Raw genomic sequence first — 6,242 nt, forward strand, 5'->3', positions numbered from 1 at the left:
GGCTCTAAGAGGCAACATCCTTGAGTGGACTGAAAACTTTGATGGTTGTCAGAAGATTGAGGGGAAAATAATTTACTATAATCTTAAAATGATATGTGGTTCGGGAGGAGGTCAGATGAGATCATTAAGAGAAGTATATCATTTCATATTAGCTCAACAGCGACATCTAGAGTCAAATTTGAATGTAATATTGATCAATATCTTAGATTGTGATTCTGCTTTTAAGAAAATTAAGCTATTACCGAAAAATGAAACACAAATATTTGTTGGGTCTCTGTACGAGTATAATGAAAAATGGGGAGAGTTAATAAGTTAAAAGAGGGAGAAAAAGGGTGTCATTTTTCAAGAGAGGGGTTGTGAGTCAATAAGTTTCCATAATTTTCCCCATTGACTTCAATGTGAAATTTAATGTGTTTTAGTAGTTGGTAAATGAGCTTCGTTGAAAGAGGGAGAAAAATGGTGTAATTTAGTGAGAGATGGGGTGTGAGTCAATAAGTGTTCCCATTTTCCCCATTGACTTCAATGTTAAATTTAATGTGTCCCAGAACCCCCATTATTCCTCTACTTACCACCGCACATTAAACATATAGCCGCAATTTCAACCTGCAGTAAATTTTACACATAAACACAGTCAACACGAATGCAAATACAAGCAAACAAATTTCAACACCCAATGAACATAATACATGGTCATCAAAAACCAGCAATCAGTTCTTTGGGTACGTTACCAGGCGACGAGGAGTGAGGGGAGAGAGAGCCCAGTTTGTGAGAGGTGAAGACCATTAACAGGGTACAAAAGTCGCCCCTTATCTTCAATCTCTGGCTCGAGCTCTCAGCATTTCACCTCCACGCACTGCTCTGCTCCCCAGTCTCGCCAGATCGTCCAGCATCAGCATCCTGTCACCACGGTCGCCATCTTTGTTGAGGAATAATTTTGACTTGGAGTAATTGACAGACTCAATAATTAATTGTCCAAACTTGTCAGAAGATGATGGACTGCTTTTTAATCCACGTGGAGGATCTCACTAAGGTTACAAGAAAGATATATGTCAAAAGACAAAGAACTCTTTAGCATAAATCCCAATACAAGAAGAACACACTTCAAAAGTCCCAACAAAATCCAAACACAAAATTCTGAAGCACAATTCTCAAGTGAAAATCCTCCTGTTCTGGTCCATGCAGCTTCTTTTATATCTGCTGAGAACAAAGAGAATGGGGCTGGGGGCTAAGGGGAGGAGAGAGAGGAAGAGGGAGGAGCGTAGATTGGGGGATGAGGAACGAGATAACAAGTTCGACAAGGTTCAATAAACTTTTGCAAATTAACAATGAAGGTAACAGTGATTCGTGATCTCTTAGCGCCACCTCTTGGATCTCCACGGTAAGGCAGGTCATTTCTTGAAAATCTTGAGATGTGAGACAAGAGAGGGTGTTATCTTTTACCCTCTCCCTAGCCCTGTGGTGTTTATAGATGAGTGAGAAATAGGTGTCAGGTCTTTGTGCAAACACATTTTATGGGCCTTAGAGAAACAAATCTGTGGTCTTGATGTGAACCAGTTGGGTCGTAAAGGATTGGGTGAAAGGAGAAAGTGGTGTGGTTTAGAAGGTCATTGAAAGTCCAACTATATCTTATTGTGTCCCAATACATTTACCATCTAATCTCTTAATAGAATGTTAACCATATTTGTGTTAGCCTAAAAGAGTGTGTAACTCTCATACAAATGGGGAAAGATATGTTAACTCCTACTGAGTTGCCAGGCAATTATCTGTCCTCAAAAAGGGAGAAAGAATGTTTTAATCAGTTACAGATGTTAACACCGTTGCAATATAACTTCAGAACTACAATATATACTTATACAGACTTACTAACAATTAAAGAGTTTTGTTCAAAAGTTTAAATTATTGAGTATGTGAGTTAAAGTTTAAATTCATGAAAAGCAATATGAAATCAAAGGAGAAGTCTTTTGGAAAAATAAAGTATGTTTTGTGAAACTAATTATCGCTCACCAGGTGTGGATACGTCATGCAACAAGGATTTGGCCTTCACTTCTGATAATAAAGTTTTCAAGAGTTACAAACTGCAGGAAACTTTTCCCAAACTTATATATATGTTGAAATCTGAATACGTAGCATATTTGTTGAATACAATGATTATATATATATATATATATATATATATATATATATATATATATATATATATATATATATATATATATATATATATATGTATATATATATATATATATATATATATATATATATATATATATATATATATATATGTATATATATATGTATATATATATATATATATATATGTCGGGAGGGAGCTCAGGTAGACACCAGGGAACTCAGGTATTCACCACAAGGAAAGATTGACAAGCGTTTATTAATTCACCAAGTTCACAGCTGTGGAGCAGAGCCGGCAATATACAGCATGAACGGACGGCGTGCCACGCCAGCCCTCCTGCCGAGTAAGCGGACTCAAGTCCGGTTTATATAGGAATTCTTAATCAGAAGATCTCTGCTGAAACTGAGCTCGAACAAAGGAAACTTGGCTAATGGTCCTCCCACCGGCATCCCTAAATGGGCAGAGGAAATAAATGGTCCTCCCACCGGCATCCCTAAATGGGCTAATTCCCCCCACCGGCGTCCGTTCCTATTGCCTCGGGGGGGAGTGATGAAAGAGCTTGTTATCTCGTGGGCCAGATGTCCTTTCAAAACTCCAGGATGACCAAAAGCTGTAATTCACGCAAGGGAGTTTACATTTCGATTTACAAAGGGACCAGAAAGTGTGCATGAGGAGTCCCAGGCCTTTAGATTCACCTTTGGATCCACTTTCAGCGAGCATTCTCAATTTAGACTTAATCCAGAGCAGTAAATGCTGCTTCCACCATCAAGCATTCTGCCATACGAAATACAATTAATGATTATAATAGTCTTACCAGGGAAAGGTCTGTGTATACAAAACTCATGAATCCCACGTATAGAGGTTACAGTTCACACCTTGCCCGCATTCCTGGCCGCGGCTCGTAAAACATGTTTCAAAGCGACCGTGAGGTTTTAACAGACTTGCCGCTAGCAAGGAAAGGAAGCGTGCATTCTCATTTGAAGTATAGTGGCGAAGCGAACTTCTCAAATAACGAGTTATACTTCAGCTTATAACAGAGGTTTGTAAAACAACAAACTTACTGACCGACATTAACCCTCCTCTTGTCTCGTCGAGACAAGGTATCTCAAGAGACAACGTGCCTCATCGGGCTTTATTGAAAGAGGATTGTGTAATGTGGGTGTCTCCCAAGGGCATACCACGTGCCCATAGCGCCCCGCCCGTGCACTTGAGGGACGTGTCGTGTTGTGTGTGCTTGGAACCTGAGGGTTCAGAACATGAAGGTCCATTAACGTTTCAGATCCACAACAAAGGCGTCTGGTCCAGATGAGGATGTGCTCCGCCAGAGGGCCAGCCACCTCCCCTGCAGAACTGGCTCCCCCCACCTTTCACAGACTCGGTCCTTGCAGATCTTCGAAGTTAATCGACATTCATGCGCATGAGACCTCGCACATGCTGCTGTTCTGAGGAATACATAATATTGTCAGTATCTTGTGTCACGTGTTCCTGGTCAGGGTACAGAGCGTTAAAATCCGAAACATTCGAAGTGAAGAGAGAGACTTCCTTTATGTCAAAGTCTTCCATGGACGCATGATCAGCTTGTGGATCCAGGATATCCATGTCGGGTCCCTTGACTGCCAGACCCAGCGTCGCAATCAGATCCATAGTTGGATCGGATGGAGGTGTGCAGCTGTGAGCTTGTAATACATAAGAGGCATTCGCCAGTTCCCGCAAGGGGTTTACAACGAAATCATCACAATCATCAAACAAATCAGCACAGTCTTCTAAAGCGCCGGTCACATCTGCCTCGTGGAAGGGCTCGTTCAGGTCGACGGCCTCTGTGGTCAAGACCATGGTCGTCGTCGGCGGTTTCTTCATTTTCCATCCTGTAAAGTACTTTCTCACACAGAGGAGGACTAAAGATTTCATTAGTGCCCCCCAAATCACCACCCCTATTATCACTGCCAATGCGGTCAATAGCCACTTCACTATGGTGCCTGTCCATCCCCGGAACTAGTCAGTGAGCCAGCTAAATTTATAAGAGTTCTCACGCGCAATCCGATCGATCGTTAGAGCGTGGCTAGTTTTCCTTAATCTCACTATTGCGGCTGACACCCCTTCGCATGGATCAGGTATGTATGTGCAACATTTTCCCTCTACTATCCCGCATACCCCTCCTTTCTCTGCCAGGAGCATGTCCAACGCTACCCGATTCTGCATTACCATTGTGCGCATATGAACTACTGTGTCCAATAATACATCATGGGCCGTAGCGGTGTCGTTTGCCACCTTTTCTAGAGCCAAGGCCAATTTATCTATCCGGAAACTATCCATGACTGTGCCCGCTCCTAAGAAGAAGAAACCTAACACCTTTTCCCATATGCTTCCATGTAGTTTAGTGGTTCCATCTTCGTTCCATACTGACCTCCTATGTCGCCTGTCCAAGGGACTTTGGATCTAGCTCGTCCAGTATCTCAACGTCAGGAAGGAACGAACCAAGATAACATGTGCCACCCCAATTATTTGGTAAATAGGGGTAAGCCTTGTCGCCGCATATAAACATTGTCCCATGTGGTGGGACTAGGTGGGCGGATAAGCACTGGAGTCCCTTTGTCGCCCCATTAATCCTACTAATCCCCCTAGAAAATGTTATAGCCATTATGTTGTGGTTGTGTTTATCTTGCAGTACTATTCATAGTGTAATCCCAGCACTCCCCCTTTCCAGATTCCCGGGGAGAGTGTAGGCGCATTCTGATTCCCCCATAAGCAAGTGGCCGGAACCCTGGAGGCAGACCATCCCTTTCTGCAGTTTGACCCAGACGGGGGCAGGCCTCTTGGCCACATGGGCAATCATTGAAGGGCGATAATTAAATTGCCGATTACAACTCTTGTTGTTGCCCACCCCTTCTCTTTCCAGCGTGGTGACTAAACATGGGGAATCGATAGGTTGTGAGCAAAGATCATTAACGGACAGAGGTAGCACTACCATGTGTATTCCTGTGGTGCCTGCTTGGGGGAAATGCATGCATGACCAGCAGTGGGTCCTATTCTGAATTGTCGCCACCTCTCTTGCTACCTTCCAATATGTGTTTTCGCCCTTCTCTGGGGCCTTGTCCTGGGTGTGCGGCGTGAGTATGTAGTTGATGCATGGTGTGTATTTAGTTTCGCCACCAGCCACGCCAGGGGTCCAGACGCTGCACCGGACCTGCATAGTCATGCCTTTCTCTAGGCGTGTGCGTGTTTGTAGCTTAAAATCAGGGGTCCCCCATTTGTATCCTGGTCGGGCCAAGGTCTTGACGCTAGCTTGCCCGTCCTCCCGGAACTCTCGTTGTTTTCATAGTACAACGCCAACACGTCCAGGCCCTGCCGACAGTGCTAGCCATCTTACGCTTACCCAATCTGTGTGTAGGGCTTTCTGTTCGAAACATGGTAATGATACCCTTTGTCCCCATGTTACGGTGAGGTGTCATGTTTTGTTTTCGCATCTATTGTAATCGGAGCTCCCTCTAGCTGCTGTCGCTATCAATAGCATCATACCTATGATTAGGCCCATCGTTACTGTGGTTGCTGTGGTGTAGTGTCTGGTGCTTGTACAGCCAACTTACAGTGCGTGGCGTGGATCCAGGAGGTCTTGCCCTCGCAAAAGACAGCAGTTGGTGTAGTCAGCAATGCCTGGAATGGTCCTGTCCACCTTTTCCAGGGCGTTCTTGCGGGTGAAGTGCTCCACAAACACCTGGAACACCTGGTCACCAATTTCCTAATCCACTTCTTTCAAGTGGATCCAATTTTATCCAATATCCGATTTTAAATTCGATCCAATTTTCCCTAATTCCTCCCCTGGCATCCCATTCACCTGTTTCCTACACCTGTTTCCATCTCTAGCCCAATAGTTGCCCCATATCCCAATATCCCAATATCTATATTTAAAGTATTTCAGCTAGAGTTTCAACTCGAGTTACCACCAACAAGCCACCATTAACCTCCCCCTGTTATTTATTTATTTTCGCAAATAAACAAATAATAAAAATAACCTGGTCTATTTATTGAAAATAAAATAGTTCTCATATGTCTTACTGTCTGGTCAATTCCAATTCCTATTCTGGTCAATTCTGGTGTCTGGTCACACCCCAAT

The sequence above is a fragment of the Myxine glutinosa genome, chromosome 10 (genome assembly GCF_964187855.1).
Source record: "Myxine glutinosa chromosome 10, kmMyxGlut1.1, whole genome shotgun sequence".
Lineage (NCBI taxonomy): Eukaryota > Metazoa > Chordata > Myxini > Myxiniformes > Myxinidae > Myxine > Myxine glutinosa.